Raw genomic sequence first — 25,978 nt, 5'->3', positions numbered from 1 at the left:
GAAAGTGAAATGATGGAAAAAGATGTTCCTCAAAGACAGAAACCAAAAGCAAGTAAGAGTATCTATACTTACCTCAGATAAAACAGACTTTAAGTCAATAACTGCAAAAAGAGCCAAACCAATTAGACAGGAGAAAGAAATAAAGGGCATCCAAATTGGTAAAGAGGAAGTCAAACTGTCACTGTTCACTGATAAAATGATCATATACCTAGAAAATCCTAAAGGCTCATCCAAAAAGCTTCTAGATCTGATAAATGAATTCAGTAAAGTTTCAGGGTACAAAATCAATGTACACAAATCAGTAGCACTGGTATCCACCAACAATGACCAAGCTGAGAATCAAATCAAGAACTCAACCCCTTTTACAATAGCTGCAAAAAATTAAAATACTTAGGAATATACCTAACCAAGGGGGTGAAAAATCTATACAAGGAAAACAATAAAACACTGCTGAAAGAAATCATAACACAAACAAATGGAAACACATCCCATGCTCATGGATGAGTAGAATCAATATTGTGAAAATGACCCTACTGCCAAAAGCAATCTACAAATTCAATGCAATTCCCATCAAAATACCATCATCATTCTTTACAGAACTAGAAAAAAAAATCCTAAAATTCATATGGAACCAAAAAAGAGCCTGCATAGATAAAGCAAGACTAAGCAAAAAGAACAAATCTGGAGGCATCCCATTACCCAGCTTCAAACTATACTACAAGGCTATAGTCACCAAAACAGCATGTATAAAAATAGGCATGTAGACCAATGGAATATAATAGAGAACCCAGAAATAAAGCCAAATACTTACAGCCAACTGATCTTTGACAAAGCAAACAAAAACATAAAGTGGGGAAAGGACACCCTATTCAACAAATGGTGCTGGGCTAATTGGCAAGCCACATGTAGAAGAATGAAGCTGAATCCTCATCTCTTACCTCATACCAAAATCCACTCAAGATGGATCAAAGACTTAAATCTTAGACCTGAAATCATAAAAATTCTAGAAGATAACATTGGAGAAATTCTTCTAGACATTGGCTTAGGCAAAGAGTTCATGACCAAGAAATGAAAAGCAAATGCAACAAAACAAAGATAAATAGATGGAACTTAATTAAACTAAAAAGCTCCTGCACAGCAAAAGAAATAATCAGCAGAGTAAACAGACAACTTACAGAGTGGGAGAAAATATCCACAAACTATGCATCCAATAATATCCAGGAAATAGCCTCAAAAGGGCAAATCAAGATCCTGGATATTGTCCAGGATCTACAAGGAACTCAAACAAATCAGCAAGAAAAGAACAAATAATCCCATCAAAAAGTGAGCAAAGGACATGAATAGACAATTCTCAAAAGAAGATATACAAATGGACAACAAACATATAAAAAAATACTCAACATCACTAATTATCAGTGAAATGCAATCAAAACCACAATGAGATACCACCTGACTCCTGCAAGAATGGCCATAATTAAAATATACATAAAAAATAGATGTTTGTGGATGTGGTGAAAAGGGAACACTTTTACACTGCTGGTAGAAATGTAAACTAGTACAACCACTATGGAAAGCAGTATGGAGATTCTTTAAAGAACTGAAAGTAGAACTATCATTTGATCCAGCAGTCCCACTACCAGGTATCTACCGAGAGGAAAATAAGCCATTTTATGAAAAAGACACTTGCACACACATGTTTATGGCAGCACAATTGCAAATATATGGAACCAGCCTAAATGCCCATCAACCAACAAGTGGATAAAGAAAATGTGGTTTATATATACCATGGAATACTACTCAGTCATAAAAAGGAACAATTAGTGGGAACTAAGCTATGAGGATGCAAAGGCCTAAGAATGATATAATGGACTTTGGGGACCCAGAGGGGAGAGTGGGAGGAGGGTGAGAGATAAAAGACTACATATTGGATACAGTGTACACTGCTCAGGTGACGGGTGCAACAAAATCTCAGAAATCACTGCTGAAGAACTTTTTCATGTAACCAAACACCACCTGTTCCACAAAAAACTATTCAAATTTAAAAAATAAAATTTAAAAATTAAAAGAACTGTAAAAAGAGACAAAGAACATTATTATATAATGACAAAGAGATCAATTTAACAAGAGGATATAACAATTCTAAATATATATGCACCTAACCCTGGAGCAGCCAGACATATAAAGCAAATGTTATTTGATCTAAAGGGAGAGAAAAGCCGGGCACGGTGGCTCTCGCCTGTGATCCCAGCACTTTGGGAGGCTGAGGTGAGGTGGGCGAATCACTTGAGGAGGCTGAGGAGTTCGAGACCAGCCTGGCCTACTTGGTGAAACCCCATCTCTACTAAAAAATAAACTAAATAAAATAAAATAAAGGGAGAGATAGACTCTAATACAATAGTAGCTGGGAACCTCAACCCCACTCTAGTGTTGGACATATCATCTAGAAAAAAAATCAACAAAGAAATATTGTGTTTATTGTTTTGTTTTGTTTTTCTGAGATGGAATCTTGCTCTGTCGCCCAGGCTGGAGTACAGTGGCATGATCTTGGCTCACTGCAACCTCCGCCTCCAGGGTTCAAGTGATTTCTGGCTAATTTTTGTGTTTTTTAGTAGAGATGGGGTTTCACCATGTTGGCCAGGCTGGTTTTGAACTCCTGACCTCAAGTGATCCACCCGCCTCAGCTTCCCAAAGTGCTGGGATTACAGGGGTGAGCCACAGCGCCTGGCCTCAACAAACTTTTACATATAAAAATCTTGTCATGTATCTACTCAGACCACACTTGGAATAAGACTAGAAATCAATACCAAGAGGAACTCTGGAAACTGCACAAATACATGGAAATTAAACAACTGCTCCTGAATGACCACTGGGTCAATGAAGAAATTAAGAAGAAAAAAATTGAAATAAATGAAAATGGAAACACAACATACCTATGGGATATAGAAAAACAGTGCTAAGAGGGAAGTTTATAGTAATAAATGCCTACATCAACAAAAGTAGAAACATTTCAAATAAGCAATCTAAGGATGCACCTCAAGGAAGTGGAAAAACAAAAACAAACAAAATCCAAAATTAGAAGAAGGAAAGAAATAATGAAGAACAGAGCAGAACTGAACAATATCAAGACAATATCAGGCAATACAATATCAAGCAATACAATCAACCAATGAAATGTAAAGCTGGTTTTTTGAAAGGATAAACAAAACGGATAAACTGCTAGCTAGACTAACTAAGAAAAATAAGAGAGAAGACCCAAAGAAACAAAATCAGGAATGAAAAAGGAGACATTGCAACGGATTACCACAGAAATAAGAAAGATCATTAGAGACTATTATGAACAACTATGTGCTAACAAATTGGAAAAGCAAATTGTTTTCGGAGGAAGTGGATAAATTCCTGGACACATACAACTTACCAAGATTGAATAAGGAAGAAGTAGAAAACCTGAACAGACCAATAATGAGAAATGAGATCGAATCAATAATGAAAAGTCTCCTAAACAAAGCAAAGCACAGGACAAGATTGCTGAATACTACCAAACTTACAGAGAATTAATACTAATACTTTTCAAACAATTTTTAAAAATTGAATGAGAGGAAATTATTCTTGACTCATTCTATGAGGCCAGCATTACCCTGATACCAAAACCAGATAGGGACACAACAAAATAAGAAAACTACAAGCCACTATCTCTGATGAATATAGATAAAAAAATCCTCAACAAAATACTAGCAAACTGAGTCCAACAGCACATCAAAAAGATAGTATAGTGATCAAGTCATATTTATTCCAGGGATGCAAGAATGGTTTAACATGTGCCAATCAATAAATATGATATATCATGTCAACAGAACGAAGGACAAAAACCATATGATCATCTCACTAGATGCAGAGAACACATTTGATAAAATTCAACATCCCCTCATGATGAAAACTCTTAACAAATTAGGCATAAAAGAAACATACTTCAACATAATAAAGGCCACATATGATAAACCCATACCTAACATCCTACTGAAAGGAGAAAAGCTGACAGCCTTTTTCTACGAACTGGAACAAGACAAGGATGCCCAGTTCCACCATATTATTCAACATGGCACTGGAAGTCCTTGCCAGAGCAATCAGGCAAGAGAAAGGAATGAAGTGCATCCATTTGGAAAAAAGGAAGTCAAAATGTCCTTCTTTGCAGAAAGTACTCTTATATATAGAAAAACCCATAAAAAAACTCAGAATTGATAAACAAATTTAGTAAAGTTGCAGGATACAAAATCAACTTATAACAATCAGTAGCATTTCTGGCTGGGCATGGTGGCTCACGCCTGTAATCCCAGCACTTTGGGATGCCAAGACGGGTGGGTCACCTGAGGTCAGGAGTTCAAGACCAGCCTGGCCAACATGATGAAACTCTGTCTCTACAAAAATACAAAAATTAGTCAGGCATGATGGTGGGTGCCTATAATCCCAGCTACTCAGGAGGCTGAGGCAGAAGAATTGCTTGAACCCAGGAGGTGGAGGTTGCAGTGAGCCAAGATTGTGCCATTGCACTCCAGACTGGGCAATAGAGCGAGATTCCGTCTCAAAAAAAAAAATCAGCAGCATTTCTAAACACCAATAATGAACTAGCTGAAAAAGAAATTGAGAAGCAATCCCCCATCTACAATAGCTACAAAAAAGTAAATAAAATACCTAGGAATAAATTTAACCAAGGAGGTGAAAGACCCCTACAATGACAACTACAAAACACTGATGAAAGAAATTGAAGAGAACACAAACAAATGGAAAGACATCATGTGCCCATGAATAAGAAGAATTTATATTATTAAAATAACTATATTACACAAAGCAATCTATAGATTCAATGCAATCCCTATAAAATACCAATAACATTCTTCACAGATATAGAAAGAAAATTGGAAATTTTTCTGGAACCACAAAAGAACTTGACCTTGAATATTCAAAGCAATCCTGAGTAAAAAGAACAAAGCTGGAGGCATCACATTACCTGACTTCAAAATATAGCACAAAGCTATAGTAAACAAAACAGCCTAATATTGGAATAAAAGCAGACACATACACCAAAGGAACAGAATACCCAGAAATAAACCCACCTATTTACAGACAACTGATTTTCAACAAAGGTGTCAAGAACATACACTGGGGAAAGCACAATCTCTTTAATAAATGGGAAATGCTGGGAAAACTGATATTATATCTATATGCACAAGAAAGAAACTAGATCCCTGTCTCTCACTAGATATAAAAATCAACTAAGAAGGGATTAAAAACTTAAACATAAGACTCAAAACTATAAAACTACAAGAAGAAAACATAGAGAAAATGCATTAGAACATTGGTCTAGAGCCTAGACAAAGGTTTTATGGCAAAGACTTCAAAAGCACAGGCAACAAAACCAAAAATAGACAAATAGGACTATATTAAACTAAAAAGCTTCTGCACAGCAAAGAAAACAATCAACAGAGTGAAGAGACAACCTGTAGAATGGGAGAAAATGTTTGCAAAATATTCATCCAACAAGGAACTACTATCCAGAATATAGAAGGAACTAAAACAATCAACAAAAACAAAAACAAAACAAAATAATCCCATTAAAAATTGGACAAAGACATTTCGAATAGACATTTCTCAAAAGAAGACATATGAATGGCCAACATATCTATGCAAAAATGCTCAACATCACTGATAATCAGAGAAATGCAAATCAAAACCACGATGAGATAACAGCTCACCCCAGTTAGAATGGCTATTATCAAGAAGACGAAAAATAGCAAATGCTGGTGAGAATGCAGAGAAAAGGGAACTCTTATACACTGTTCATAGGAATGTAAATTGTACAGCCATTACAGAAGACACTATGAAAACTTCTTAAGAAACAAAAAATTGAACTACCATAAAATCCAGCAATCCTACTACTGGGCATTTACCCAAAGGAAAGGAAATCAGTATATCAAAGGGATACCTGCACCCTCATGTTTATTGCAGCACTATTCACAATAGCCAAGATATGGAATCAACCTCAGAGTTCATCAGTGGATGAATGGATAGACAAAATGTGATACACACAGGCACACAGACACACACACACACACACACACACACACACACACACACTGGAATACTGTTCAGCCATTTGCAGCAGCATGGATGAAACTGGAGGTTGTTACGCTAAGTGAAATAAGCCAGGCACAGAAAGACAGATATTGCATGTTCTCACTCATATGTGGGTGCTAAAAAAGTTCATCTCATGGAGGTAGAGAGTAGAATGATGGTTATTGTTGCGGGAAGTCAGGGACCACAAATGGAGGGACTGGCTGAAGCCATGGCAGAAGAACGTAAATTGTGAAGATTTCATGAACATTTATTAGTTCCCCAAATTAATACTTTTATAATTTCTTATGCCTGTCTTTACTGCAATCTCTGAACATAAACTGTGAAGATTTCATGGACATTTATCACTTCCCTAATCAATACTCTTGTCATTTCCTATGCCTGTCTTTACTTTAATCTCTTATCCCGTCATCTTCATAAGCTGAGGATGTATGTCGCCTCAGGACCCTGTGATGATTGCGTTAACTGCACAAATTGTTCAAACAATATGAAATCTGGGCACCTTGAGAAAAGAACAGGATAACAGCGGTGTTCAGGGAACAAGGGATTTAACCATTAGGTCTGGCTGCCTGAGAGCCGCGCGGAACAGAGCCATATTTCTCTTCTTTCAAAAGCAAATAGGAGAAATATCACTGAATTCTTTTCCTCAGCAAGGAACAGCCCTGAGAAAGAGTTCCTAGAGGGTAGGTCTCTGAAATGGCCACTCTGGGAATGCCTGTCTTTTACGGTTGCAGATAGGGGACGAAATAAGCCCCGGTCTCCGGTAGCACTCCCAGGCCTATTAGGACAAGGAAATTCATAATCCTAGCTACTCAGAAGGCTAAGACAGGAGAATTGCTTGAACATGGGGGCAGAGGTTGCGGTGAACTGAGACCGTGCCACTGTATTCCAGCCTGGACAACAGGTGCGAAACTGCATCTCAAAAATAAAATAAAATAAAAAAGATAAGAGGAAACACATGCTGAATGCCTACTGTACAGGTGGGCATTGAGCTAGGTCAAGATGGTACCTGTCACAATCTTGGTGCTCCTCTCCTCGAAAACAGCTCTGCCCTAGTCCTGTGCAGAGGGATCAGTCACTTTCCACACCATGAAACTCCACTCCTGGACCACTGATGCCCCAACCAGGGAGGAGAGCCGACTCCAGATCACCCCACCCCTGGAGGATCAGCAGGCTGTGAAAGGCCCCACTGAAAATGTTCCACCCAATCAGGGTTGATGGTGATTAGCCAGGCATATCAGATTTTCTGCAGAGAATTTTAACTCAAAAATACAAGGGGAGACAGGGTTAGTGGCAAAAGCAGAAGCCAGAAAGATGCATGGCAGGAGCCCATCAGGCACAGATTGCCATGAATAAACAGAAGCAGTGAGGTAGAGAAAGGTGCAGAGTGGAGAAGGAGGTTGGATGGGAAAGGGGTGGGGACTGACCCAAACAAGGGCAGGGGGAGGGAAGAGGGAGGCAAAATATTCTGCTCTCAGAGCCAGGCTGCACTCTTACTACTACATGGGTCTCCATTAGGCCCAGCTGTGGCCGTTTCTGTGCAGTCTGGTAGGCAGACCTGGCTGGGTGTATCTGATCTTTCTGCTGCAGATGCCTTCATGATAAACCCCTAATAAATCACCTGATAAGCCTTCATGATAAGCTTCATAAGGCTTCATGATAAGCCTTTATGTTAAGCTTCATAAGGCTTCATGATAAGCCTTCACATTAAACCCCAATAAATCGTCTTCAGTCCTCCAAAGCCTGCCTAATACAGGGGCTCTACTTTGCCAACTGGGTTAAAATTTTCTCAGGCACTTGGAGGTGCCCAGGAGTGAAATGGCCTGCAAGATGGTGGAGCTGGGCTGTGAACTGTTTCCAAAGCTTGTGGTGGTGTGGTTCTGTTCATGGTATCCTAATGTCTAATGCCTTAATTGACAAGGCAATGAATAAAGCTAACTGAGTCAACCGCAGCCTCTTCCCAAGTTATGCAATGCAGGCTCTTATTCAATACAGTCTTAGTTTTTATAAATCATGTTTCCCTTTGCAGAAGACTGCAACTCTTCGGTAATCTTTAGGATGGTACCAGATGGTATCCCAACCCCTGTGTGTATGTAGCCAGCTCCGTTCAACTTGGTGTCAGTGATATAGGAGGCAAGGAGGACAGAAAACTACTAGATTATGTTTATGGTGGTTGGTATTGTATGATTAAGTCATTGTTTTGTCTGCCCTGAACCTCATTCTCCCTCCTCTTTCTTGAAAATTAATGGTTTATTTATAATTGATGCATAATTGTATATATTTATGGGGTATCATTTGATGTTTCTGTGCATGTATACATTTGCACAATGATCAAATCAGGCTAATTGCCATATCCATCACTTTCAACATTTATCATTTCTTTGCGATGACAACATTCAAAATATTATCTTTTAGCTATCTTGAAATATACACTACATTGTTTTTTGCTGTAGTCATCATACTGTGTAATAGAACACCAGAACTTATTCTTCCTGTCTAACTGTAATTTTGTACCCATTGACCAACCTCTTCTAGTACCCCTCCTTCTCTCTACTCTCTCCAGCCTCTGGCAAGCACTATTCTACTCTCTACTTCTATTAAATCAACTATTTAAGATTCCACATATGAGTGAGATCATGCAGTGTCTGTCTTTTTGTGCCTGGCTTATTTCAGTTAACATAATGTCCTCCAGGTTAATTTATATCGCTGCAAATGACAGGATTTCCTTCTGTTTTGTGGCTGAACAGTATTCCATTGTGTATATCTAGCACATTTATTTTATCCATTCATCTCTTGATGTACACCCAGGTTGATTCCATATCATGGTCATTGTGAATAGTTCTGCAATAAACATGGGGGTGCAGATGTCTCTTCATTGCACTGATTTCCTTTCCTTTGGATAAATTCCCAATAACGGGATTGCTGGATCATATGGTAGTTCTATTTTTAATTTTTTGAGGAACTTCCATACTTTTTTCCATAACGGCCATACTAATCTACATTCCGACCAACAGTGTATAAGCATTCCCTTTTCTCTGCATCCTCGCCAGCATTTGCTATTTTTTGTCTTTTTTATAACAGCCATTTAACTGGGATGAAGTGATATTTCATCATGGTTTTGATTTGCACTTCTCTGATGATTAGGGATGTTGAGCATTTTTTCATATACCTGTTGGCCATTTATATGTCTTCTTTGGAGAAATCTCTATTCAGGTCTTTTGTCCATTTTAAAAATCACATTATTTGGGGATTTTTGCTTTGAGTTCCTTATATATTCTGGATATGAACCCCTTGTCAGATGTATAGTTTGCAAGTACTTTCTCCCAATCTGTAAGTTGTCTCTTCATTTTATGGTTTTCTTTGCTGTGCAGAAGCTTTTTAGTTTGAGGTAATCTCATTCATCTGTTTTTGGTGCCTGTGCTTTTGAGGTTTTATTTTTTAAAAAAGCCTTGCCCAGTTCAATATCATGAAGAAGTTCTTCTAGTAGTTTCTTCTAGTAGTTCCTGGTCTTACATTTAACACTCTAGTCCATTTAGAACTGATTTTTGCATGAAACATGCTTCTCTGTCCACACCAGCAATGTGGTTTGAATGGGAGCTGGCAATTGCAGACTCCAGACTCCTGGCTAGAGTTAAATTGGATTGGGAATGGGTATCTGCTCTTTATTCTCTCCTACATCCTGGGAAAATAATGATAGCCCCATCCTATTCACCTTTCATTAGTCCAGGCATGGACCAGTCGAAGGCCAGGACAATCAGAGCACTTCTCTGGGTTTGTCAACTTGGAGCTAATGAGGATGTTCAAACATGTGGAGAATGTTCACTCCCTCCACTCCCTTTACTCCACTCCTTCCACCAAAAAAAAAAAAAAAAAAGTGGAAAAATCAATTTGTAACATAAAATTAATACCTTAATCCTTTTAGACGTATAATTCAGTAGTGCTAAGTTCTGATTGTTTCACGTTGCTGTATAAACAATCTCCAGAACTCTTTTCAGCTTGCAAAATGGAAACTCTGTACCCATTAAACATCTTCCCATTTCCCCTTCCCCTCAGTCCCTAGTAACCACCATTCTACTTTTTGTCTCTATGAATTTGACTATTCTATGTACCTCATATGAGTGCAATCATACAAAATCCATAGTTTTGTAGTTCTCATTTACACTAAAAGAATGATTTTAAGAAAAGAAACTCTACTGAACTGAAATTGCTTACAGTTTATAAATTATCTGAATATATTATAGTCTGGTTATTTAACTGCTGTAGGATGATCAGTCCTATTTTACTTTTTGGAATTTCCCAAATGAGTCATGGTAGACAGCCTCTTCATTAATCTTCATAATGACTGTACCAGATGGTATCCTGAGTCCTGTGTGGATGTAACCAGCTCAGTTTCAACTTGATTACAGTTCTGCTTCAGTGGCTGAATCTGTACACTAGCTGTCCTTCAGTGAGGACAATTTGCCCCCAGGGGACACCTGGTAATGTTTGGAGACATTTTTGGCCATCATAACTGGGGGACGGTGCTGCTGAACATCCTGCTGTACACTCAGCCGTCCTCTTCAGCAAGGAATTACCCAGCGAAAACATCCACAGTATCACAGTTAAGAAATCTTGATCTACACAGTAGTGATGTTTCTCTGCTTCACACTGACCACGATTTTCCAATCAAGGAATCATAGGGAACATAATGGAACTGAAAAGCATCTGCTTGTCCCGAAAAGAGACCTAGGGAGGTTCTAACTGCTTCAGTCTACAACCAACAAAAAGATTTCTGAACGGTCCTTTTCCCTGTTTAGTGATTCCAAGACTTCACCCTAGGTGAAAGTTTTATAACCTTTTCATACATCTTACTTTAAATTTGTGGCATTTTGTGATAGAAATCACAAACTGTACCAGTATTCTGGTTTTTTTGGAGAGAACTTTTTGGTTAGAATTCCTTCTTTTAGTTATTATGCAAGATTCAAACTCTCCCCTCTCAAGCTGTCTGGAAGATGAATATAGTCCACAAATGTATTTCTTTGCAGCAAATATCTCCATATTAGTACCACCATGTAGCAATTAATCCAAAATACATAGTGCCCAGATAATTCTCTCTACTTAGTAGCCAACGTCTTGCAATAGAAATCTTCAAAATTCCAGGTACTAGTATTTCCCTGATTTCCCAGAAGAGGAAGTGAAACTAGGCATGTTAGATGTTATTTAACAGTCTAATTTAGAAGTAATCAAGAGAAGTCCCGGAATCTAATAAGCTAGTTAGTAACTAAATGAATCCCTGAGTTTAAATTAGATACACCTAGTGATGTAGTTAACTTCTCTCTATTGTTAAACAAAAATCCTGGGAGGCCACTGTTTTTATTTTTTATTTATTTATTTGTTTATTTCTATTATTATACTTTAAGTTTTAGGGTACATGTGCACAATGTGCAGTTTTGTTACATATGTATCCATGTGCCATGTTGGTGTGCTGCACCCATTAACTCGTCATTTAGCATTAGGTATAAGCTCCTACACTATGATCCCAACAGACCAGACCAAACCAAAATGGAATCACTTATGCTAAATGCCAATAATTAAACTGAAACATTAAGGAAGCAGGGAGATTCCAAACAGACCAGTTTCTCCTGAAAACATGGGATGCCAGTCTATCTGAGTTAGCACAGTAAGAAGGTTTCCTCTGCTTCAACCCTTCCAAAAAAGTAGCCAGAAGTGACCTGATGTTAACCAATCAGTCCTTTTTTTCTTTTCTTGAGACAGGGTCTCATTCTGTCACCGAGGCTGAAATGCAATGGTGTGATCACGGTTCACTCCACCTCCCAGGCTCAAGTGATCCTCCCACCTCAGCCTTCTGAGTAGCTGGGACCACAGGCAGGTGCCGTCACGCCCAGCTAATTTTTAAATTTTTCATTAGAGACAGAGTCTCCTTATGTTGCCCAGGCTGGTTTCGAACTCCTGGGCTCCAGCCATCCTCCCTCCTTGTTCTCCCAAAGTGCTTGGATTACAGCATGAGCTACCATGCCCAGCCTCAGAGTGTTTTTATGATGTTTTGTTTCCTTGGTCTCCCTGTGACTCAGGGCAAGTACGGCTACCCCCTCTTAGGAGAGGACACTAAAGGCCTGAGTGTCCTGTCTGAGGTCCTCAGTCACTCCAGGACAGAGGCCCAAACAGAAGCCAGATCTTGGGCTGTTGAAGTTGCCCTTTGTTCATCCTGAGGGCACGACTGCTGTGTTTACAGATTATCACATAGGAATTTTTAAAAAGTATAATTGGCTAAGTTTCTTCTTCAGATGCATAAAAGAATCTGCCACCCAGGTGCCTGAAGGTATGGCACCTGGGCAACTAAAGGGCTATGGGTAATCAATTTATTCCCAGAGTTAGGGTTGGAAAAGCTCAAAGAGTATGATGAAAATGTAAGTAGTGTGTGGCTAGACTTCTAGACTGTCTGTGAAATCAGCAAAATCTCAGAAAAGTATAGAAAACACAAAAGACTTTAAAGAGGTGCATCCTCTCTGCCCTTGGTTTTCATCTGAGCTGTCATTCAACGGCAGCCCTCTGTAGAGAAACAACCCTGGACTCAGTAAGCAGCAAGGTTTAGGGAAGCACACAGCTCCTGAATGATCAACCTGGCGGTCTCTTGCCTTGTATTCTTTTAGGAGTTAAAAATCTTTCTGAAAGGTGCTTGGTGAATTGTGCCTTTGTGATTTGTTTGGTGGTGCTCTGAAAATTCCTTGTCTCCGTTCCTAATTTTAGAGCCGGCAGCTGTCACTGCTTTGTTCTAACAAGTCAGTAATTTTCCATTCCCGTTGCTTCCTTGGATTTCCTTTCTATATCTAATCACTCACTCTGCAGGGGCTTCTAACTTGGTCTTCTCACTTAAAAATTTTTATTATTAGTTAATTTTTAAATTTATAATTGGACCTTGTCATTTTTGTTTTTACCCCAAAGAAGGATGTGCAGGATGTGCATGTCACATATTCTGTCATTTGGTGTTTTGTTATTTCTGTAAGTTAGTAATTACTTTAATTTTATTTTCGTATTTTTAGTAGAGACAGGGTTGATGTGGATTGTGGGAGCATGGTGGTTCATTATACTACTCTGTCTACCTTTGGGTATGCTGGAAGTTTTCCATTATAAAAAGCTTTGAAGATTTTTACATCAAGATTATTTCTAATAATCTTCCTTTAATTAAGATAAATTCATTGTACAAATATTGCCATCTATAGGTGGAAAATATATTTGTTTTGATTTGGATAGGCTGAACATCAAAAAAAGGAAAAAAAATTATTGTAATCTTGATCTCTAACCTGACTCTGAAATATTATTAATGTTACTACTCTTTTCTCAAAACTCACCATTAATATGAATCGCTAGGTATAACGCCCATAAATTTCTTTATAATCTCTGTTCTATATATCAGTAAAATTCATGTTTGAAAAAGGTCAAATTACATGTTAGTGTAAAGGCTCAGGACTTTTTAAAAAACGACTTGTGATTTTTGAAGGTTTGAAAACTCCAAATCAGAATATAATTTAAAAATGTAGTTTTGACCCTTTACATATTTTTGATGACTTGAGAATGTATCTGTATTTTAAGTCTCATATTCGTGTGAACTTGACATTTTCACACAGGTCCACAGAACAGAAAGTTGCTGCTTTCAAATTTGGGGAAAATATAAGAGAAACTTCTTTAAATCATATGCAGTAGACAAAGATACCTTATGAATACCAGAAACAAGTGACAAAAATAAATACCCTAGGGGTTAAGCAGAATGTTCTGGATATCGAACTTGAAGCTTATGAGCATTCTTTGTTTGTTTTTTTGTTTGTTTTTTTTAGATGGAGTCTCACTCTGCCACCCAGGCTGGAGTGCAGTGGCGTGATCTCGGCTCACTGCAACCTCCACCTCCCGGTTCAAGGGATTCTCGTGCCTCAGTCTCCTAAGTAGCTGGGACTACAGGTGCACGCCACCACACCTGGCTAATTTTTGTATTTGGAGTAGAGATGGGGTTTCACCACGTTGGCCAGGCTGGTATTGAAATCCTGACCTCAAGTGATCTGCCCACCTCGGCCTCCCAAAGTGCTGGGATTACCCGGCCTAAAGCATGTGATCATTCTGATACCAAGATAAGCACAGAGTTGCCATCAGAGCATATTATTTCAGGCCTCCCTTCCTGTCCTGTGGTTACAGTTGCATGTTCACTCAATCCTCCATTGTATTTTGAAGAATAAATTGTACTCTACATAGTTGTTGTGCCTTTCAGATACAATTTATAATACAGTTAGGCCTATTAAAATTCCAAGAGTAACAACCTTTTCCAGGCTGACCTTGCCCAACATTTTTTTGTTATTAATTGTGTCTGTAGGACCACATCTGCCTGCTTCTGCTCTGAGGAGGTATTCTGAGAAGGACAGAGTTGCACTCAGTAACGAAAACATGTTACACGGATCCTGTAAGCCAAATTTGTTGACCAGGACAGTCGGGACACATACTTTCACATTTTCTGGAACAACTTGTACTTTCTGGAAAAACCTATATTACTGGCTGGCCCAGGCTCTCTTATTAGAATTTCTAATATTTTAGGGTGACAGCTCATTTTAAGGGACTGCATCACACTGTCAGACTGTCAGGGTCTTCTTGGATGTGATATCAACAGCACAGGCAACAAAGAAGAAACAGGTAAATTGGGCTAAAACAAAAATTTAAAACTGTTATGCATCAAAGGATGCTATCAACAGAGTGAAAAAGGAAATTAATGAAATGGGAGAAAATGTCTGCAAATCATATATCTTAAAAGACACTAATATCCAGAACATTTTTTAAAAACCACTATAACTCAACAACAAAAAAACCAAGTAACCAGATTTAAAAATGGACAAAGGACTTGAATCAACATTTCTCTAAAGAAGACATAGACACATACCCACTTAGCACATGAAAAGATGCTTGGTGTCATTAACCATTAGTGGAATGCAAATCAAAACCACAATGAGATACCATCTCACACCCATTAGGAGGTCTATTATAGAAAGAAAAGAAAACAGACAAACAAGCAAAAACCCAACACAGAATATAAGTGTTGATGAGGATGTGGAGAAACTGGAAGCCTTGTGGGCTGCTGGTGGGAGTGTGAAATGACGCAGCTGTTATGGAAAACAAGATGGCGGTTCCTCAAAAAATTAAACATAGATTTAGCATATGACCCAGCAATTCCACTTCCAGGTATATACCCAAAAGAGCTGAAACAGATGGGGACTGGAACAGATATTTGTAAACCAATGTTCACAGCTGTAGTAATCACAAATAGCCGAAAGGTAGAAGCGACCCTAGTTGAATGAATGGATAAACCGAATGTGGTTTATAAGCACAATGGAACATTATTCAGCCTTAAAATAGAAGGAAGTTCCGACACATACTACATCGTGGATAAACCTTCAGGATGTTATGCTAAGTGAAATAAGCCAATCACAAAAAGGCAAATAGTGTATGATTCCACTAATATAAGGTACCTAGAGTAGTCAAATTCACAGAGACAAAAAGTAGGATGGTGGCTGCCAGGGGGGCTGGGGAGAGGGGGAATGAGGAGTTGGTGTTTAATAAATGCAGAATTTCAGTTTTGCAAGATTAAAAAGTTCTGGAGATGGATGGTGGTGATGACTGCACAATTCTGCGAATGTACTTAGTGCTACTGAACTATACACTTAAGATGGTTAAAATGGTAAATTTCATGTCATGTAAATTTTACAACTAAAAATAAAATAAATTTTAAAATGTAAAATAACCTTGAATAAAATTTGCAAATAAAAAAAAACTGGTTGTTGAAAAAGGACTGATTTTTGAGAGAGACAAGTTCTAAAATAAATGTTACTTAATTTATTTTAGAAGTTAATACTTATCATGTTAATTCTTATCAATTTTGAGATAATGCTTTTTAACAGCATCCTCAGAATTTCTCTATGTGCCTAGCAGTGTACCAGATACTGCTGTGGATGGAGTAGGTACATGAAAGATTAGCTTAGCCTTCCAGGAGAGACAATCTTGGTGGGAAAATAAGATGTATATAAAAAAAATGAGTAACCAGAAAAGACTGCAGGACACTAAGCTTCATATGAGTGTGAGAGATAATAAGTTTAAGAGAGAAGAGAAGGCTGGGGCCAATGGCTTACGCCTATAATCCCAGCACTTTGGGAGGCCGAGGCAGGCAGATCACTTGAGGCCAGGAGTTCCAGACCAGCCTGGCCATCATGGCGAAACCCCGTCTCTACTAAAAACACAAAAATTAGCCAGGTGTGAGGGTGGGTGCCTGTAATCCCATCTACTCTGGAGGTTGAGGCATGAGAATCGCTTGAACTCGGGAGGTGGAGGTTGCAGTGAGCTGAGATCACAACACTGCACTCCAGTCTGGGCGTCAGAGTGAGACTGTCTCAAAAAAAAAAAAGAAAGAAAAGAAAGAAAAAGGCCGGGCGCAGTGGCTCACGCCTGTAATCCCAGTACTTTGGGAGGCAGAGGTGGGCGGATCACGAGGTCAGGAGATCGAGACCATCCTGGCTAACACAGTGGAACCCCTTCTCTACTAAAAATACAAAAAATTAGCCGGGCGTGGTGGTGGGCGCCTGTAGTCCCAGCTACTCGGGAGGCTGAGGCAGGAGAATGGCGTGAACCCAGGAGGCGGAGCTTGCAGTGAGCCGAGATTGCGCCACTGCACTCCAGCCTGGGTGACAGAGCGAGACTCCATCTCAAAAAAAAAAAAAAAAAGAAAAGAAAGAAAAAGAAAAAAAGTTCCACGGGGACGGGGGGGGGGGAATGAAGGGGGGGTGCTGTCTAGAGGTGAAAAGGACCTAAAATTGAGAAGTATGACAAATCTCGACATTGCTGTGAATTTATATAATGTAGTGCAGAAAGTAACAAATACCATAAGAAAGCCAAGAAGTAATAAAGACAGCTAAACACTGGCACCTGAGTGGCCACGTAAATCAATGGGACAGACTAGAGGGCTCACAAAAACCCAAAAGATGATTTGTTTTTTGATAACATGGCATTTCAAATCAGTAGGGAAAAGGTAGATTATTTAATAAGTGGGTTGGGAAATTTTTATGTTGAATTCCAATGTACTCTTCACACCCAAATGTGTTCCAAACGGAGCAAAAATTTCAATACTGTAAAACCATTAAAAGTACTTGAAAAAATGTTAGAAAAAAAGAGTGTTTTTAAAATCTTGAAGTCAGGAGTATTTTTCCAAGCTAGATTGAAAATCAAGGAGCCTTAAAGAAAAAGATTGATAAATTTTACTATATAAAGGTTAAAACATATGCACAGGAAAAACTTATATCACAGATTTATGGTATAAACTATATATTTTTATATATATTTAGAGACAGGGTCTCACTCTCACCCAGGCTGGTAGTCATACTCACTGCAGTGAGTTTGAGCTCATTGCAGCCTCAAACCCCTGGGCTCAAGCAATCCTCCCACCCCAGCCTCCTGAGTATCTTTGACTACAGGTGCATGCTAATGCACTCGGCTAATTTTAAAAAATTTTTCATTTTTATTTTAGAGACAGGGTCTCAAACTCCTGAGATTACAGGGATGAGCCCCTTTACTTGGCCTTAATTAAACATTTTTTTTTAGGCTGGGCACAGTGGCTCACGCCTGTAATCCTGGCACTTTGGGGGGCCAGGGTGGGCAGATTGCCTGAGTCCAGAAGTTTGAGAATAGGTTGGGCAACATGGCAAAACCCCATCTCTATGAAAAATAAGAAAAGTTAGCTGGGTATGGTGGTGCAAGCCTGTAGCCCCAGCTATTCAGGAGGCTGAGGTGGGAGGATCGCTTGAGTCCAGGAGGTGGAGGTTGCAGTGATCCATGATTGCACCACTGCACCCCAGCCTGGGTGATAGAGTGAGACCCTGTCTCAAAAATTAAATAAATAAATAAAAATTTTTAATGGCATGATCTATTTTAAAGAGTTTATTTAATACATAACCGGTTCCTGTTGATTAATAAGTTCAACAAATCAGTAGAAAAATAGACAAAGCGCAAGAATAAGCAGCCCCAGAAAAAGAAGCAAAAATGGCTTATGATGTCTGACTGAAAAAAAAAAAAGGCTTATAAACTCTTACTGAAAGAAAAAAATAGCATTAATTTTTTTACGTATCAGAATGGCAAAGATAGAGATGTCAATGATACATGCGTGAGGGGGACAGACACTCATATATTGACTGAAGAAACCAATGGATTTGGGCTCTGGGCTGGGAAAGGTAGTTTTAATACAATTTTTGTTTGTTTGTTTTTGAGACGAAGTCTGTCTCTGTTGCCCAGGCTGGAGTGCAGTGGCGCAATCTCGGCTCACCGCAAGCTCCACTTCCCGGGTTCATGCCATTCTCCTGCCTCAGCCTCCTGAGTAGCTGGGACTACAGGTGCCCGCCACCACGCCTGGCTAATTTTTTGTATTTTTAGTACAGATGGGGTTTCACCATGTTAGCCAGGATGGTCTCGATCTCCTGACCTCGTGATCCACCTGCCTTGGCCTTCCAAAGTGCTGGGATTACAGGCGTGAGCCACCGCACCCAGCCTTTAATACCATTTTTAATATGAGAGAGAGGAAGAAAGATTTTGAATGAGAGAAGTTCCAGCGCTGTGTGGAAGGAAGACAGTCACCTTACTTGGGTTAATCAAGGGAGATCTTGTAGGGGTGTCATGGGGGAAACATTTAACTGGGCCTGGAAAAATGGGGAGGTTTTGAGAAGAAGAGAGGAAGCGCCTTCTGAGTTTGAAACAATGTCTAATTTAAATTCTACATTTTCTTTTTCTTTTCATTCTTTTTTTTTTTTTTTTTTTTGTCTGAGACAGAGTCTTGCTCTGTCACCCACGGTGGAGTGCAGTGGTATGATCTTGGCTTACTGCAACCTCTATCCCCCAGGTTCAAGTGATTCTCCTGCCTCAACCTCTCAAGTAGCTGAGATGACAGGCACATGCCACCACACTCAGCCAATTTTTGTATTTTTAGTAGAGACAAGGTTTCACCATGTTGGCCAGGCCAGTCTTGAACTCCTGACCTCAGGTGATCCGCCTGCCTCGGCCTCCTAAAGTGCTGGGATTACAGGTGTGAGCCACTGTGCCCGGCCTAAATTCTACATTTTCAAAAACTGAATCAAGCTGGGAGGTTGAAAAGCTCTTTTATTAAACAGAGGAGGGCCATGAAAACAATAGAATATTCTAAAATCTCAACATTCTTTTGGCTTTCAGATCACAGGAACTAAGTTCTGTGAGCAGCCAAAAAAAGAACTCTCTGGGGACTTGGTCATAAGAAGTTCCAAGGCAATTTTCGATGTGCATGGTCCCTCCAGTCTTGATCCCTTGGGATGCAATGGGAAAAACTCCTAACTAAATACCAGATCAGCTGCCTCTAGCCACAGCTGTGCTACCAAAGGTGGCGCAGGCGACTCACCAACCCCCACTTCTGCAAACTGAGGGAACTGGACCATCCGAGCGCTGTCCTTTCCAGTACCAAAATTATCCATTGTGGCCTTGACCACCTGTTGTCAGGGCTAGAGCAGAAACAGTGACTGTGGTTTTCCCGGCAGCAACAATATGGAGCGCAATCCAGGTTTGAGGAAAGGGAAGGAAAGGAGAGAAGGAGCCCTCTGCAGGCTATTATTCTTTTTTATTTTTTGAGACAGAGTCCCCAGGCTGGAGTACAGTGGTGCAATCTCTGCTCACTGCAACCTCTGCCTCCCAGGTTCAAGCAATTCTTGTGCCTCAGCCTCCCAAGTATCTGGGATTACAGGTGTATGCCACCAGGCCTAGCTAATTTTTGTATTTTTAGCGGAGAGGGGGTTTCGCTATGTTGGCCAGGCTGGTCTCGAACTCTTGACCTCAAGTGGTCCTCCCACTTCGGCCTCCCAAAGTGCTAGGATTACAGGCATGAGACACCGGGCCCAGCCCACAGACTATTATTCTTTCTTTTTTTTCTTTTTCTTTTTTTTTTTTGAGATGAAGTTTCACTCTTGTGGCCCTGGCTGGAGTGCAATGGCACGATCTTGGCTCACTGCAAACTCCGCCGCCTCCCGGGTTCAAGCGATTCTCCTGCATCAGTCTCCCAAGTAGCTGGGATTACAGGCACCTGCCACCACATCTGGCTAAGGTTTTTTGTTTTTTTTTTTTGTATTTTTAGTAAAGACAGGATTTCATCATGTTGGCCAGGCTGGTCTCAAACTCCTGACCTCAGGTGATATGCCCACCTCGGCCTCCCAAAGTGCTGGGATTACAGACATGAGCCACCGTGCCAGCCTGCAGAATATTATTCTAAGTGAAGTAACTCAGGAATGGAAAACTAAATATCATATGTTCTCTTTCATAAGTGGGAGCTAAGCTATGAGGATGCAAAGGCATAAGAATGATACAATGGACTTTGGGGACTCTGGGTAGTGGGGGAAGGGTGGGAAGGAGGTGAGGGATAAAAGACTACAAATTAGGTTCAGTGTTTACTGCTCTGGTGGTGGGTGTGCCAAAATCTCACAAATCACTACTAAAGAACTTACTCATGTAACCAAATACCACCTGTTCCCCAAAAACATATGAAAATAATTTTTTTCTTTCCACAGTGGGGAGCGACCCCACCCTGCTCGTTAGGGAAGGACAGAATTCTCCCCCGGGAGAGAAGTCTGTATGAGACAAGCACATGTCCATTGTCTGTTCATATGGAAATCCTTCTCCATCCAGGCATTTCCTCTGGCTCAAAACTGTTCTGGAACTTCGTGGACATTGTGCAATCACATTGCCAGATGTGCTCCTGAAAACTCATCTGTGCTATAAGTAGTCAGGCCTATTTTCATCTTCCCAAACAAAAGAGTTTAGGGTGGTGTGTCGGTCAACTTTCAAAAATAGTTGTGGGCTGGGCACCGTGGCTCATGCCTATAATCCCAGCACTTTGGGAGGCTGAGGTGGGAGGATTGCTTGAGCCCAGGAGTTTGAGACCCCACCTCTACAAAAAATAAAAATAAAAGTAGCCGGGTGTGGTGGCACACACCTGTAGTCCTCACTCCTTGGGAGGCTGAGGTGGGAGGACTGCTCGAGGTAGGAGTTCAAGGCTGCAGTGAGCCAAGATTGCACCGCTGCACTCCAGCCCAGGCAACTAAGCAAGACACTGTCTCTTAAAAAATTATTAAATAATTATGATTACAGTTTTCCGCTGTGAAGCTTGGATTTCTTGAACTTCCATTTAGAATTCAAGCTTACCAACAGAAATTTTTGAGAACATCTTCAAATGGATTAACAAGGCTTAAACGCCATCTATGTCAAGAGTTTTATCTTTGTCAACTTGATTTATTTTTCGAGTCAGGAGACTTGGAGTTTAAATTCCAGCTGCCTCTCTGTGCCACTTGACACCTCTGGGCCTCTGTAACATAGCAGTTTTAGAGGGTTGGTTGGTTTACTTTTTTTTTTTTTTGAGACTGGGTCTCACTCTGTCTCCCAGGCTGGAGTGCAATAGCATAATCTTGGCTCACTGCAACCTCCGCCTCCCGGGTTCAAGTGATTCTCCTGCCTCAGTCTCTCAAGTAACTAGGACTACAGGTATGCACCACCACGCCTGGCTAATTTTTTTTTTTTTTTTTTTTTTAGTAGAAACAGGGTACCATGTTGGCCAGGCTGGTCTGGAGCTCCTTGCCTCAGGTGATCCGCCTGCCTTGGCCTCCCAAAGTGCTAGGATTACAGGTGTGAGCCACTGCACCCGGCCTGGTTGGTTTGCTTTTAAAGCAACAGAGACTTTCCACTGCATGAAATCTTACCTTTAAGCTCCAAGACAAAACCGGTGCTAAGGCTGGAAAGGGCCTTGTTTAGTCTCCTGGGTTCACTCAGGTCTGTAAGAGGCTGCAAGGGAAGCCAGAGAGTGGCTAGAAGCCCAGGTTTCAGAGATGAGGAAATAACGCTCCAAACATGGTCACCCAGCGAGGGTGGCACCTCCTGCACGGCCCATCGGCTGCGACAGTTCATTTCACAGAAAGGATGAGTTTGCCACTTTGCCTCACTGGAAATGCGGCCGATGAAAAAGCCACCTGATATCAATGAAGAAAAGGCACCGAAACAAAACAGCTAACATGTTAATTAAAGTTTTAACATTTGCAACAAGTTGACAAAAACAAGCAGTTTTTTCTTTCTTTCTTTTCTACAGCAGTTACTCCTATAAACAGTGATCAGAAACCAGGGAAAGCGCTTTGGCTTTTGAGCACGTTTCTCTTGCTGTTTGCAAATAGTTTCTCCGCCAAGGAATCATAGAAACCTTTCACCTTAATTTTCTTGAGTGCCACGTTCAGGCGGCTTGAGGAAGCGTCAATATAGAATGTGGCGAGCAAGATCGCCCCCTGCCTGCAGAAATGATCATCGCACGGAAGCACCAGTGTGGCATTTGGTTGACGGGGCTGCTTGGGGGAGGACGGAAATATTTAACTTTTCTTGGGCAATGCATGGGTGACAACGTTTATGTGGTCACCACAGGAAACTAATGAGAGCTTCACATTCACCCAGTTGAGAAAAAAAAATGTTCCATATCTGCTGCAACTGTCCTGGAATTCTCTGTACCTCTGGAGTGAGGTGTGTTGTTCAATGAATGATACTTTAAATAATAATATTTTTATTATAATAAAATTTAAAATATTAAATTAAATATCAATGTTTAATAAGATAAATATTCTATCATATTATTACAAATAATATTTTAAATAATATATAAAACGTTTTAAATAATATATTTTTAAGCTCATCATCTTGTGAAATAGAAGCTCTAAAAAGGCATTTTATTGGAGATCGAGAGCATCCTAGCTAACACGGTGAAACCCTGTCTCTACTAAAAATACAAAAAAATTAGCCCGGCGTGGTGGCGGGCGTCTGTAGTCCCAGCTACTCGGGAGACTGAAGTAGGAGAATGGCGTGAACCTGGGAGAAGGAGCTTGCGGTGAGCCGAGATAGCACCACTGCACTCCAGCCTGGGCAACAGAGTAAGACTCCGTCTCAAAAAAAAAAAAAAAAAGACATTTTATTGATTTATGGTTTATTAAATTCTTTTTTTTTTTTTTTGCGAGATGGAGTGTCACTCTGTCACCCAGGCTGGAGTGCAGTGGTGCAATGTCGGCTCACTGCAACCTCCCCTCCCGGATTCAAGCGATTCGCTGACTTAGCCTCCTGAGTAGCTGGGACTACAGGCACGCGCCACCACGCCAGGCTAATTTTCGTATTTTTAGTACAGATGGAGTTTCGCCATGTTGGCAAGGCTGGTCTCCAACTCCTGACCTCAAGTGATCTGCCTGCCTCCGCCTCCCAGAGTGCTGGGATTACAGGCATGAGCCAACGCACCTGGTCTATGGCTTAGTCAATTTTAAAGAGCAATCCAACACATAACTTCTTTTACAAAACATGTTGTTTTGAGGGCCACTGGAGTAATTAGCCCCCTCATATGGGAATAAGATGTCGATAGAGGCCAGTTTTTACCCAGCACTGCTTCCACCCAGGGCCAGACTAGGTGTTGTGAACACAAGTATGTTCACCGCGTCCCTCACCTCGGAGACTGCCAACCTAGTAGTTAGCTTACAGCATGTTCTTTCTATTTTTAAAACATTCTCAGTGACTATCTCTTACATCCTTACCATTCTGAGCGATTGCAGCATTTATGCAGATCGGTAGGTCATTATTTTCCAACAGATGTTTTTTCTTTTTCTTTTGTTTTTGTTTTTGAGACAGGGTCTCATTCTGTTGCCCAAGCTGGAGTGCAGTGGCGCTATCTCAGCTCACTGCAACCGCCGCCTCCCAGGTTCAAGCGATTCTCTGACTTAGCGTCCCAAGTAGCTGGGGCTTCAGGTGCGCACCACCATGCTGGGCTAATTTTTGTATTTTTAGTAGAGATGGGGTCTTGCCACGTTGGCCAGGCTGGTCTCAAACACCTAACCTCAAGTGATCCGCCCGCCTCAGCTTCCCAAAGGCCAACAGATGTTTTTTCAAGATATTTGTAATTGAGAACACACACTTTGAAGTCAGATGTATCTGGATTTGCATCCCAGCTCCCCTGCTTATCAGCTGTGTGGCCTTGGGCACGTCATTTAACCTCTCTAGGCCTCAGCCGCCTCATCTTTAACATTCTACCCACACAGTTGTTGTGAGAATTAAATGGGTGAATATGTGTTAATGCATTCAGTTCCAAGTTTGGCCCATAGGAGAAATAAATATTGGTATAAGTATTTCAATATTTAGATTAAGTGGTTTTTTTTTTTTTTTTTTTTTGAGACACGGTCTTGCTCTGTGATCCAGGCTGGAGTGCAGTGGTGCAGTCTCAGCTCACTGCAGCCTCGAACTCCTGGACTCAAGTGATCCTCCCACCTCAGTCTCCTGAGTAACTGGGACCACAGGCACACACCATCATGCCTGGCCTTTCTTTCTTTCTTTTTTTATTTTAAGATGGAGTCTCTGTCACCCAGGCTGGAGTTCAGTGGCGCGATCTTAGTGCACCGCAACCTTTGGCTCACTGCAACCTCTGCCTTCCAGGTTCAAGTGATTCTCCTGCCTCGACCTCCCGAGTAGCTGGGACTACAGGCATGCACCATCGCACCTGGCTAATTTTTTGTATTTTTAGTGGAAATGGGGTTTCACTATGTTGGCCAGGCTGGTCTCGAACTCCTGGCCTCAAGTGATCTGTCTGCCTCAGCCTCCAAAGTGCTGGGATTACAGGCGTGAGCCACCATGCCTGGCCTACACCTGGCTATTTTAAAAATTTCTTTTGTAGAGATGGGGTTCTCACTATTTTGCCCAGGCTGGTCTTGAACTCCTGAACTCATGTGATCCTTCTGCCTTGGCCTCCCAAAGTGCTGGGACTACAGACATGAGCCACCATGCCTGCCCGGATTAAATATATTAAACTGGCTTTGTTCCCTGACTTGTAGAATGGGACTTGGTTGTCACAAGAGGATTTCCAGAAGTTTTGCCTTTTATTGTGCAAGCTTTTTATAGCCACTTTGACCTTTCCTACTCAGGCAAACAAGTCTGCTTCGTCCCGGTTTTCTAGTTCTCAAGTAAGGGAAGTGGCTACCTCACTCCTGGAGAGGTCACACCAGGTAAGTTTGTACACTCATAGAGGCCCCTGATGTCCTTGAATTTGACACTGGTGCCAGAGTCTATACCATTTTGGTTTATCTAAATAACCAGTGCTCCGTGGGCTCTAATTTTTCTGAGGCTGAGAAGGGCTATTTGAAAATTGTTGGCATAGTTCTGTTTCTGGAGGTTAAGGGATCACTTTTTTTTTTTTTTTTTTTTTGGTGAGATGGAATCTTTTCTGTGTCACCCAGGCTGGAGTGCAGCGGCATGATCTTGGCTCACTGCAACCTCCGCCTCCCAGGTTCAAGCAATTCTCCTTCCTCGGCCTCCTGGGTGGCATGTGCCATAATGCCTGGCTAATTTTTGTATTTTTAGTAGAGACAGGGTTTTGTCATGTTGGCCAGGCTGGTCTCAAACTCCTGACCTCAGTGATCTGCCCACCTTGGCCTCCCAAAGTGTTGGGGTTACAGGCGTGAGCCACCCTGCCCAGCCAAGGGATCACTTTCGAAGCAGCTTCTTTTGCTTGGGGAAAATCTACAGGATAGGCCCGTTAGTCACACAAATATAAAAGGTTCTTGGCGACAACTGTGTGGTGGCTCATAACCAGAATACCAATACTTTAGACCAAGATATCCTGTTGAGCCACAAGAATGGTGGAGGCATCTTTAGCCCGACTGTGTCCTTACAGGGTTAGAGGGCGCTGGGCCTTAAAGATCCATTCAGGCTGCCCTGTCTCTAAACAGGGTGATTTGTCCTTGGGGGATTTGGGTGTCCAAGTCTGGCC

This window comes from Hylobates moloch, unplaced genomic scaffold, assembly GCF_009828535.3.
Source record: "Hylobates moloch isolate HMO894 unplaced genomic scaffold, HMol_V3 SCAFFOLD_6, whole genome shotgun sequence".
NCBI classification, from domain to species: domain Eukaryota; kingdom Metazoa; phylum Chordata; class Mammalia; order Primates; family Hylobatidae; genus Hylobates; species Hylobates moloch.
The sequence above is the reverse complement of the archived record's forward strand: the minus strand, read 5'-3'. Positions refer to the sequence as shown.